Raw genomic sequence first — 13,339 nt, 5'->3', positions numbered from 1 at the left:
AGTAATAAAAACTGGAAGAGGCGTGAGACCAGATAAATGAAATAGAAAGTCCAAAATAGGTATACAAAAGTATGTTTAATTGATTTTGTTTTTAAACAAAACCAATGAAGGAAGGATAGTCTTTTCAATAAATGATGCAAACTTTGATTTTGGAAACAGTAAAACTCTCAACCTACACTTCATACATAGAAAAAGTAACTCAAAATGGATCACATATCTGAATGTAAATCACGAAACTTTAAATCAGAACTTTAAATTAGAATATCTTCTAATCACATTCAATAGTAATAAGAACTTTTGTCAATTCAAAAGTAATGAAACAATCCCATTACAAAAGATCTCTTCTCAAAAGAGATAAACATGGAAAGATAAGCTTATCCAGAAAACGAAAATTAAAACCCCAATGAAATATATACATGACAGGTGTATATCACTATACACCTATCAAAAGGGCTAAAATTAAAAATACAGAACCAAGTATTAGAATGTGGGGTAACTGGATCTCATTTTTGAAGGAAATAAAAAGTAATACAGTCACTTCAGAAAAGTTGGGCAGTTTCACATGAAGTTGAGCATATTTACCATGAACCAGTCATTGGCCATTGTACTCCTGAGTAGTTATCACACAAGTTAAAATATATGCACATACAGTATCCTGTGCACAAATGTTTATGGCAGCTTTATTTGTGATAGCCAAGAAGTGGGAACAACTTCAGTATCCTTCAGTTAGCAGTTAAACTGGTATACCATAAGTTAAATACTATTTAGCCATAAAAAGGAACAAACTTGTTACAAAACAATAAAAGCATGGGGGATGTGGCTCAGTGGTTGAAGCCCTTGGGTTCAGTCCTCTGTACCCAAAACCAAAAAGGGTGGGGGGAGACAGGGTCAGGCAAGGGAGTTTATTTGGAGTTTACAGAAATCAATGCTTGTGATGAAATTTCATAGTACTACACACCAAAATAAATAAAAGTATTTAAAAATTGATGAACTGTAAGTAAAGTCTACTTAGTAGTGTTGTATTGATATCAATTTTCTGATTGTGAATATTTTCTGGTTATGAAAGATGTTATCATTTGGGAAAGCTGAGTGGCACAATTTTTGCAACGTTTATTGTGTATGTATATGTGTGTGTGTTATATAATTTGTTCCTATACATATAAGTTGTGAACAGGTAGTTAATCTGTATTAGTTCTGTTTGCCCAGCAAAGTTCAAATAAATAAGAAATTGTTAGAGCAGAAAGAACTCGGAGATCACTTACTCCTAAGGTTCTCAGATCCAGGGAACATAGAATTCCGTAAGCCATTTGTGTTAGATTACAAATATCAATTTTCTGGGAAAACAATCTATCTTGAAGGTGCTCTAAGGAGAATCTGTCTTCTGACAAACTCAGGTAATTCTTAGGTAGCAATCCCCTGATTTTCCCCACTTGTAGGAACCATTGATCTTATCCAGCCACCTCATCTTACAAATTAGAAGCCCAAAGAAGGTAGCTCTTAAGATTTTAAAATTAATCGCCCAAATAATCAGGATAGCTGAGATCAGAACAATAGTTTGTTCTCTAACTGAAATTGTTCCAGTCAGAATGTCATCCTATTGCAAAACAATAAACACTGCCTTAACAGTAGCTACTTAATAGTAGTCAACTCAGGCATATAAGCTTCTGTTTTGTGTCTTGTGAAGGGAAGAATGGTGTTATAATGTGATTAGTAATTTTTTATAGGTGTGTTTATATGGAAGTATTGAAATGCTTCAGTTAGTGATGTTCTGGAAAAAAATTGAAATGCCATTACACAATGTTTCAGATATATGTGGCTTTTTTCTTTTATTTTTTGACACAGCTGAGAGACATTTCTAATTTGACATATATACGAGTATGAATGTGTATATTAAATTCCTGTATTTCATTCTTGAAAAAATGTTTAGTTGCAGGATTTGATCACACTGGTCATGTTGTTTATAATATTCCTGAATATGTTTGAAGGTTGCCGAAGTAGGTAACGTTTCTTTATTGGCTTTGTACAAAGTCAAGAAAAGAAACCAAGATCATAAATTACCATATTACCATAATATTTTAACTAACAACTATATATATAATCTGTATTTAAACCTATAAAATTTGTTTGAATACATCCTTCAACTATTAATTTACATAATTCTGAAAATGTAGTTGGGAAGATTATCTTCCAGGTTTTGCTAAACGTTTCTGGTTTCTAGCACAATCCCTTTTCTTACTTGGTAAAGTGATGCTTTGTGAGTTTATGAGCAAGAAAAGTGGATTTTTAAGCTTATTAATTGCCATGGTAATGTCACCACAGGAACTCTAGAACAAAGCATGTAAACTTTTGACAGTTAAATGTTTGTAATCATAAACTGGTTGTCTGATAGGAGAAAATAATTTTTTTAGAGTGGATACATTTGGAGGAAACAACAGATAACCAGTATTTCCAAACATGCACACATAGTCACCACCTCATTCAGAAAGTCTCTTAAGCCTTTAATATGTAATGTGTATCTTTAAAAACACATATCCCTCATTCAGCCAGGCATGAGCACCATCTCAAATCCCTTCCTCCAATGCATTCTGCTTCCCAGACAAGGCGATGCCAAAGAGAACCAAACCCTTGGGATCATCTAGTGGAGTACCAGCACTGTGGACAGGTGCTTTACTACTTAATCTATTTGTGGCAATAAGATATGGACATGATTCTGTTTTCTAATCTATTCCCAGTGAAGGAGGAATTGCCGTTATTTAAAGCTACCTTTCCAAAACTCACTGTGGTTAATTATAAACATCATGGGGGGATATATGATATTTGGCTGAGTTAAAAGTGTAGGATAGAGGCAGCATGCCCAAATTTTCAAAATTCATATGCTAATTAATATATTATGGTGCTGCTTTACCTCTTAGCAGCCAGCTAATGTTTAAGTCTGTAAAATAGTGAACAGGGTAAGCCATGTTTTAAAGCTTTATTTCAGTCACAACTGAGGATAGTTAGAACTGTCACTTGTTGAAACATGTTTTGTCCATTAACGCTTTGGAAACAGACATGAAACAGATTGTTTCATCATCTTTTTTTCTCCAACAGCTTTATGAATTCATTTATAATAAAGATTTTTTTCCTAAATAGTTTGACAGCTTTGGGTTGTTCTCTGTGTGTGTGTATGCGCGTGCACGCCCATGAGACACATGCATGCACACACAAGAATGACTACTTTCCCTTTCCTCAGGTTCCTAACAGGTTATAAATATCTTTAGGTTCTTACATCCAGTACCTAATAATTGATTTTGTTCTTTCTGCATTTTATACATTATGTTTATAATAGGTGCATCTCCCCCTATCACTAAACCCTCTTCCTCTTGCCCATGGTGTATATGTGTGTGTCTCTGTGTGTTAAATACTGAAAGAAAGCTATTGTGAATTGGAACTCATTTGGCTAGGATTCTTGATCTAGGCTTGGTTCCATAGATGGATTTTCAAGGATCTAGGGACCTTCTGAAACTGTATGCAGAATTTTTCTGATTACTTGGTGTTATGTATAAACACACAACATTTTTTTTTTTATTTTTCAGAGGGGATCCTACCCAAGAAATCAGCTTATGTTTTGAATCTGTACAACAGTGAGCATATTTATAATTTTCCATTTTAATCACAGCTGAAAACAATCAAGGGAAGTTATCTATGGTTTGACATTGTTTAAGAAATATCCCCAATATGGTGATTCTGTGGATTGTCTTAGCCTGATTTTCACTGCTATGACAAAATACCTGAGGTTGGGTAATTTATAAAGAAATGTGGTTTATTTAGCACACAATTCTGGAGATTTGAGAGCATGATGCTGGCATCTGCTCACCTCTGGCAAGGGCCTCATGCTGGATAGCAAAACAATGGTAGGAGTGAATGCAAAAGAGAGATTTAGGGAGTTGCAAGGCTCACTTATAGCAACCCATTCTGCAGGAACTAAAGCAGTCTCAAGAGTCCTGAACCACTCCCCATGAGATAGCATTAATCCATTCATAAAGGCAGAGGCCCCATTGATAAGTAACAGAAGTGAGCAGTGGGAACATAAGGTTAAGGGGCTAATAGACTGGGCCTATTTGCTGACCCCCACAGACTTTCTTTTAAAAAGCAATCTACCTGTGGCCCTGTCATGTCCTAAGTCAATAGGATGTGCCACATTTTCAGCAAACAACATGTTATCTGCAGGAGAAATGAAGGCCCAAAGATTTCTCCCTGCCAATAAGAACACAAGTTAACCTGAAGTGGGGTACTTTTATGACCTTTATACTGATCAAAGGTTCCAGGACTCAAAAACAGGATTCAAAGGATTTAGCTCCCTAGTTGATAGAGCCTTCCCTACTACATTAAAAGAGAATGAGACTTTGAAGTTTTCGCCATTTCAGAGGAGATTGGACTTCTAAATTCAGCTAGTTTCAAACCCCTTAACAAGTATCTTCCCTCCCACACCATGAAAAATGCACTATTCCTTATGGAGATAATCTGGGCCACCCTGGCCTACACTGTATACTTCCCTCTCTTATCTCATCTCCCCAAATAAACTCATGCTTGTTGTTCTGTGTGACATGCTTGAATCCTTCCTGCAAGTTTGTAAAGAACCTATAGTCTTCAGAATCCCACGAATGCCTTGAGGCCCTCTACCTGCTTTTGGAACTACAGTTCTGGGAGTGGTTGAGTCCCCACTACACACAATACCTATGACATAATTACTTCCCACTAGGCTTCGTGGCTTAAAGTTTCCACCATCTCAATACTACCACACTGGGAACCAACTATCCAGCACAAGAACCTCTGGGGGACAAACCATATCGAACCACAGCAATGATACAGTCCACAGAGTCTGCAAATGCACATTTCCATCCTGCTTTGTACTAATTATGGTCATCTTAAAGTTGCCCGAAGACACTGGTAAATGTAGCATCAGAAAGGGTATAAAGTTCACCCTCAGGAATAAAAGCAGAGGACAAAAACCCAAAGTTGCTTTCAACATCCAAAAATGGAATAAAAAATTGATGAACAGAGCAAATCATATGTTCAGTCTGGACCTATGACATAATGACATAATGCCTGCCATGACCTGCACAGCAACAGCAAAAGATCACAAGGAGGGTCAATGGAAGATTAAGAAAAACAGAGACATTTTAAGTAAAACTGGGACCAGGTAAAACAAGGACAGTGACCCATAACTAGCTCCACATGTTTATTATATAGGGTCTCATGATCAGGAAGTTTAACTACAGAAGCTCTGCAAATTGTTCAAGGCTTGTGAGTTATCAAGAGGTTTCTCTGTGCACTATAAAGTTACAGTGTTAGCAACATCCTGTGGCTGTCCTACTGCACCCAGGAAGCCTGTTGTACTGGAATATCTGAAAACTTGGTGTCAGAGCCAAGTGTCAAAGCTGTTCACATATCCTTGCGTTTTGGCAAGGAATATTTCCCAGGCTTGTCTTTTGCCAACAGCCCAGGATCAGCTGGTGACTGGCTCATTGGCTTCCACAAATGCCTATGATTTGCTTTAAAGTATTTGAGGAAATAAAGCAATAAGAAAAGGGTTAAATGAACAAATGTGACAAAATCTTGTCATTGACTCCCAATTATAGGAATGTAAGGGTTCATTGTACTATTTTTTTCTATTTTTATGAGTGTTTGAAATATTTCATAATAATTTTGGAAAATTGCATACAAATTCTAATTAAGTGCCACAACACCCTGGTTATACTAGAACCAGTTACATGAACCATCAGGTCTGATTTGAGCAAAATGGAGATGTGGGGACATTCAAGTGACACCAAAAAAACAGAAAACTGAACCTAGCACGCTGAGAAATACAACATGTTGGAAAGAAACAATCAAGAATCCACGCAAATTTTAGCAAGATGAGAAAAATGTTCATTTAGTAATAAAAGCAAAGAAAAAATTTTTCCAAGATTTAGGGAAATGGTAAAAGACTGTTAGGAAAATAAACTGGCATAGCCTTACTGATGAACGATATAGCAACATGATTCCATATCCTTGGATTTGTTAATTTCCTTAGTAACCATGTAACTTAAACAAAAATGGAAGTACTTGGTTCTGCACACAATTTTCAGTGAGTTACATTCTCATAGCCCTGGGGGAAGGGGTTCTGTCTGTCCCCATGATCACCATATCCCTAGAATGCCTTTGACCATGCAGAAAGTGTTAAGCGAACAGTGAGAATTAAGAACAAACAAATGTCAAATAGGAGAGTTATTTTGTACATTCTGATATTGAAGAAATCCTTGTCATTTTAAATTAGATTTTCAAACAACATTGGATGATGTGGTAAATGTTCCAGATATTATGTTAAATGAGAAAAAATCAGGATATAAAACCATACATAGAATGATCTTAATTTAATATTTAAACTAGCACAAAAAATACATTAAAATTTTAACTGCAGTTATCCTTTTTTTTTTCTTTCTTTTCTTTGTACTGGGGCTTGAACCCAGGGGTACTTTGTCACCAGGCTACACTCCCAGCCCTTTTTGTTTTACATTTTGAAATAGGGTCTTGCTAAGTTGCTTAGGTCCTCATTAAGTTGCTGAGGCTGGCCTAGAATTGCAATTCCCCTTTGACTCCAGAGTTGCTGGGATTAAGACTTGCACCATCATATCCAGCCTTAAATTGTCTTTGATCACTTCCAATCCAACTTCCCACTCTCTACTCTCAGAGGTAATCACTGTTACAAGTTTGGAGGGCTTTCTTCAGACCACTTTACATATTTTTTACACAAATATGGTATATATACATGTAGAAAACATGCAGTATTAGTACATTTTGTGTATAAATAATTTCAAGTTGCACACATAGTATCTTAGTGAGTTTTGTGCTGCTGTAACAGAATACCACATAGTGGGTAATTTATCATGAACAGAAATTTAGAGGTTTATGGTTCTGGAAGCTGGAAGTCCAATGTCAAGAGATCATCATATGGTGAGGGCCTTCTTGTTGCATTAAAACATGATGGAAAGCATCACATGGGAGAGAGCAAGTGAGCAAAAGCAGGCCAAACTCATCTTTTTATAAAAAAGCCCTCTCCCAAGATGACAGCACTAATCCACTCGTGAGGGCAGAGCTCTCTCGAGACTACTCATCTCTTAAAGGTCTCACTTCTTAAGGCTGGAGATTAAGCTTCCACTGTATATATATTTGTGGGGAGACACATTCAAACCACAGCATGTAGTTGATATCTAATTTTATTTTTTTGTTTTAATTCACCTGCCCATTTTGATGCATGGAAATTGGAATTTATTACCCTTTAACTGCTATGAAGTATATTTAATTTAGCCATCTTCCCCATGGGTAAGCAGAAAAGGCCTGGTTATTCTTTACCTGAACCTATTGGAGGAGGAGGTTGTATAGACTACATCTCACTCCACTTCTGGTGTTGGAAGAAAGAAATCATCTCAGAGGATAGGGCAGGTGGCACTTCCCAAAATAAGGAAGCAAGTTCAGTTCCTGATATCTAAAGAAAGGGGACTGTGGAGCCAGTCTATGCCTGAGCAAACTACCAGTTTAGATCTAAAAAATAAAAAGGGTCTTCCCTTTCCTCTACATATTTCAAGGACCAGAACATGGTACTCCACACCTTTGAGTGTCAAGTTCCAACTTCAAAATGTCTAATATTTCTTTTTTTCCTCTGTCACCATTCTGTGATAGGAACTATTCACTTTGGCATGGCCTGACCTTTTTCCAGTTTCTTTGCCTTATAATCCACCCAATATACCAGTTCCAAATGAGTTCTCTAATAACAGCTCCTCCTAGTCTCCTTTATAGTTAAAACCCTTCAAGAAGGCCCTATTGGATCCTACTCATGGTTCCCTTCTCAGTCTGCCATTACCCCCAACTTAAATATTCTTGGCCTTCTAGTCTCTAACCAGATTCCTTTCATTCCTTTAAGTCCCACATCCCTAGGATTCTTCCCCTGGGCTCAGTGATCACCTACATATTCAAACATTCGACAAGGATTTATTGAGCACAATTAAGTACCAGGAATCATGAAAATGCCTGTACACCTTTAAATAATTATGCACCAAAAACTGTAGACTTACTGAATTATGATCTGTTAACTTATCTGCCTCATAAATATTGAGTTCTAGATATTTAAAATGTTTCTAAGTAATCCAAGAAAGCACCACAAAGTTATGTTTTATTTATCATCATGTGTAATTATTTGAATGGAAAAATATATGTGAGTTATTAGTTCATTTTTAATAATTTAGAAACTGAAACTTAGTGATCTCTAAAATCCCTTTCAACAATAAACATCTAGAATACAAGATACTTGCAACAGACCACTAGATGTCGCCACTGACAACACAAATGTTAAAGCAAAGGCTTGCCATCATGGTTGCTTTCAGTAGCTTTAAAGAACACTACCAAAGGTAAAAAGAATGTAAAAATACTTTTATACACAATCTCTACAAAAGCATTGAGGAGTACCTTAGAGATCTCTATGCCTATGAAAGTAGCCCAGTGCCAGGAGCACAAGAATAGTTAAACACTTCTAGCTCCTTCTAGAAAAACCCTTAGTAATTTGCTGGTCAGCAGTTTAAAGAGGGAGTCATGGAATCTTAGAATTGGAAAGTAGCTTATTTATCCATTAATTTTAGATCTTGGGGCTGGGGATGTGGCTCAAGCGGTAGCACGCTCGCCTGGCATGCGTGCGGCCCTGGTTCAATCCTCAGCACCACATACAAACAAAGATGTTATGTCCGCCGAGAACTAAAAAAGAATAAATAAATATTAAAAAAAAAAATTAGATATTTTGTAATGCCAGATTTGTGGGACCCCAATAGACCTCCAGGAGCTGAATCCGATGCAATCACACAAGAGTCTTTATTGCAAGCTCAAGCCTGGACTCACAACCGTTTCCGACACAGTGGTCCCAGGGATTGAGTCCTGGTCCTTTGTTCAGTGAGATTTTATAGGTTTTGGGGGGATACTCTATTTGTCACAACATCAGACAGCAAATCATTCTATACTGTGGGAAAATCAAACAACAACTCTTAACATTGATTAGCACATTTACTGGCAGGAACAAGTTGGGTAGGGGTGATTGGTTAGTACTAGAGGGGGATTCCTTTGAATTGATTAGTTTAAGCCACGAGGGGTGTACGTGCTAAACTACATGATTTCCCAACATGTTATCAACCACCATAAACTACTGGGGGTCATCTGGCATCCCAGGTATTTTCCCTGTCTCATGCTGATTGGTGGTTGCTAAGGGGTTGCTATGGGTCCTCACCTAGCCTAACTGAGTTAGGGACACCTGGCGCTGCAGATCTCTCCTGTTATTTGCAGACAAACAACTCAGCAGGGTAGGTATATGCCTAGAAAGGCTCTGTGGGTTTTTCCAAGGACAAAGGTCACTCCCCTTCCTTAGGACAGGCCTTGAGGTAGAAGCTTCTGTTATTTATTTATTTTCAAAAATTGGAGTCACATCAGTTTCTCACTTTCTTACTTGGAGCTAGAAGTTCAGTCAATATCACAATCCAGCACTCCCCCCCTGACACACTCACATGCATGCACATCCACAGAGATGCAGATAGATTTCATGTGTGGTATCAGACTATGTGTGCACACATGCACATACAGTTAAGCTTCATAATGACATTTTGGTCCACAACAGATCAATATATGACAGTATGTACCACAATGTACCATATAGCATAGAGGTATAGGGGGCTACACCTTCTAGGTTCGTGTTTCTTTTTTTTAAATATTTGTTTTTTAATTGTGAGTGGATATCTTTGTTTTATTTTTATGTGGTGCTGAGGTTTGAACCCAATGCCTGCCTCATGTGTGCTAGGTGAGCACTCTACCACTGAGCCACAACCCCAGCCCCTAGGTTTGTATTTCTCAGAACATAGTCCCATCAAGTTATGAATGACTGTGGTTGAAATCAAGTTTCAAAAAAAAAAAAATACTCTTTGTGCAATAAACTTTGATATTTTCTTTTTTATGTATTCTTCATTAGAAAAATACTGGTCATAAACTAACAAACTGAGTTTCCCTATCTAATATGCCTCCTTACATTTAATACATAAGAAAACAGAGGCTCAGGTGAAGTGACTTCAGGTAACAGAGTGAGCCAGGACTCAAGGATTTCAGGACACTTACTGGTTTTCTTTTGAAAGGAACTGGATAAAAACTGAAAAGTGTCCTTGCCATACACCCAACCCGTCCTGTGCTTCTTTGTCTTCTAAGTCATGTGGCCAGTATAGTGTTGCAAAACAAACTGATGAATCTATGTATGATTAGTTCATTACATGCAGCAGTATTTTTAAAATACAGGTTTTTCTAAAATAAAAATGTTATACTTTAACTTGTCTATTCAAATTCCCTAAATGGCTCTTTGTAGTCTTTAGGCCATGTACAAATTCTCAGAGTGGCAGGAAGGCCTTCCCAGAGCTGACCCCAGAACTGCCAGCCAGCTTCATTCTTCATTCCCCATGTTTACCTTTGAGGGTTTTCCTCTACTCTCAACCTTGCGGCCTCCTAAGTGCTTCAAGAGTCCACTCATCCTTTTTCTGCAAAGCATTCCTTGGCACACTTGCACAGATTCCCACACCTGGGTCATAGCAGGCACCCTATCCTTGAATCTCTGTCTTGTCATCTCCCCCACTGGACTGGGCTTTTTTTTTTTTTTTTTTTTTTTAANNTTTTTTTTTTTTTTTTTTTTTTTTTTTTTTTTTTTTTTTTTGAGTTGTAGATGGACACACCACCTTTATTATATCTATTTATTTATTTTTATGTGGTGCTGAGGATCAAACCTAGTGCCTCCCATGTGCTAGGCAACTGCTCTACCATTAAGCCACAACCCCAGGCCCTAGACTGTGCACGAGCCAGGGTTATGTCCCTCAGCTGCTATCCCTGGAACCCCACTTAGGGCTTAGCATATAACAGGAGCTTGATAAATATCCCTAAGAGATTTTATATGATTCAGATGCAATACTTTGATCAAACTTTATTCCTAAATTTAAAACTTCACAGGATCAGCTCTCTGATTAACATAAGGACTGGTTTTGAACAATGCAGAACTCCATTTCCAGGGGTATGAATAAAAACAAACCTATCATGAGAGAAATGTATATTTAAAAAAACAGTTTTGGTCTTTTTTTCTCTTAATTTTAGTCAGCTTTTTGTTGGGAGGAGGGGGTAATTTTGTTTTTTTAACTGCCTAGTACTCACTGATCCACACGGTCTGTGCTCCTTCTGCTGGTCAAAGTGCTCTCCAACTCCTTCCCAGGACCTACCTTTCCGAATCCACTCAGAGAGGCCATTCTTCTGCACATGCGCAGAGCACACCAAAAACAGTGGTTGTCTTAAATTGCCTACTATCCACCACAAGCCAGAGGGAGATCAGAGAAAAGGAGAAATGAGTAACAGCTTCTAATGACGAAGTGCTGTGAGCAATGAAGAGAACTATCAGTGGAGGCTGCTGTGGTGTCCAAGATGGCTTTGTGTGTTATGCTCGAATTCCGGACCCCCAAAAGACCACCAGAGACCCAAGATCGATGTAAGCAGCAAAGAGGTGTTTATTGCAAGCTACCTCGGTCCTCCGCACACACACAGCAACTGGTGACGCTCAGAGGCCCCAAGCCCAGGGTTTGCAGCAGTTTTATACATTCTTTGGAGAAGGCAGGGACCCCCACATACGTCATAGCATCTCTTAGCAAATCATCACACACCGCGGGAAAATCAAATAACAACTCTAAAACATGATTAGCACATTCACTGGCGGGAACAAGTTGGGTAAAGGTGATTGGTTACTACAAGAGGGGGTTTCGTTTGAACTGATTGGTTTAGGCCATGAGGGGTGTTTGTGCTGAACTACATGGTTTCCCAACATGTTATCAACTACCATAAACTACTGGGAGGGTCATCTGGCATCCCAGGTATTTCCCTGTCTCATGCTGATTGGTGGCTGCTAGGGGGTTGCTATGGATCCCCACCTAGCCTGAGTCAGTCAGGGACACCTGGCATAGCAGATCTCTCCTGTTATTTGTAGATAAACAACTCAGCAGGGTGGGAATGTGCCTAGGAGTGCTCTGTGGGTCTTTCCAAGGACAAAGGTCATGTCCCTTCCTTGGACAGGCTTTGCTCTGAGGTAGAGGCTGATTTTTCATGTGGAAAAGGTGAACACATGGACCAGGCTGGGAACCCATGGAGAGATGTGGAGAAGAAAGCATTTCTGGTCAGGAACCAGGAGGAGCAAGGATGTTATCCTTTATCAATGCTTATTCCCTGTAGCATTGTGTTGAGTATGAAACACATTCAGATTTATATATTATTTGATTTTCTCTATGCCCTTGTCAGGTAAGCAAGATAGACATGTGGTCTTTATTTTAGAGAAATAGTAAAAAACAACAAAAACAACAACAACAACAAAGGAGATGAAGGAAATTGGCTCAAGTCACTCAGTTAGCAGCTAAGCAGACTGGGTCTAGTTCTCAGAACTTCTGCAGACCCAACAGTTCAAGTAGGCCTCAAAGGACAAGTAAGTGATTTTCCCCGATGTACAAATGAGGAAACTGAGGACTCAAAACACAAAGCAAATTTTCCAAAGCTACACAAAATCAGCCTTATTCTCCACTGAAGGTGCTTTGCGTTATATTAGCTGGAGAGGAAATGGAGAGAAAAAATTCTTTTACCACCGAGAAAGAATTTTGTCTCTTTGAGGAAACAAAAGATTTCCTAATTAATTAATTTATTTTAATTAGGCATATATGATAACAGAATGCATCTTGATTTATTGACACAATTGCAGCACAACTTTGAATTTCTCTGGTTGTACACAATGTAGGGACACAGCATATGTGCAGCATATGTGTACCTAGGGTAATGATGACCATCTCATTCCACCATCTTTCCTGCCCCCAAGCACCCTCCATACTCTCCCTCCCTTTTGCCCAAAGTTCCTCCATTTTCCCATGCCTTCCCACTTCTAATGTTTAATTATTGATGGGGTAACAATCTGTTAGTACAGCTGCATTTTAAAAAAGGTAAATTTTTATCAATCAAGAAATTTAAAAAAAACATTTCTGAAAATGAAGTTGCCTAAGGAGATGGATCTATCTGGGGAAGGAAGTCTCCAAAATCTATATGCAGTCTTCAGAATTTGTATTGCCTCTGATGAAGTTTCAGGTCTTCATCAATCAGCGAATAAAAAGGTTTTGTTTTGTTTTTAATTTAAAACAAAACTACCTTGGCCCAAAGGATAACTAGTATTTCCAGACAAGTACATAATTTGGCATATATATATATATATATATATATATATATATATATATAT

The 13,339-nt window shown here is 38.0% G+C and overlaps 1 protein-coding gene across 11 annotated transcripts in view; it reads right to left on the bottom strand.

Annotated features, from left to right (window-relative positions):
* Positions 1 to 12,359: 12,359 nt before the first annotated feature.
* Atg10 (autophagy related 10) overlaps positions 12,360 to 13,339 on the bottom strand; it is a 302,604-nt gene continuing 301,624 nt past the window's right edge. For all 11 annotated transcript variants that reach the window (XM_048800224.1, XM_048800232.1, XM_048800226.1 and 8 more), the window contains one exon: positions 12,360 to 13,339. This exon is cut by the window's right edge. The gene's annotated coding sequence lies outside the window, so the exon portion shown is untranslated.

Source organism: Marmota marmota, unplaced genomic scaffold, assembly GCF_001458135.2.
Source record: "Marmota marmota marmota unplaced genomic scaffold, marMar, whole genome shotgun sequence".
Lineage (NCBI taxonomy): Eukaryota > Metazoa > Chordata > Mammalia > Rodentia > Sciuridae > Marmota > Marmota marmota.
Note: the sequence above shows the minus strand (reverse complement) of the source record. Positions and strands in the feature narration are given on the sequence as shown.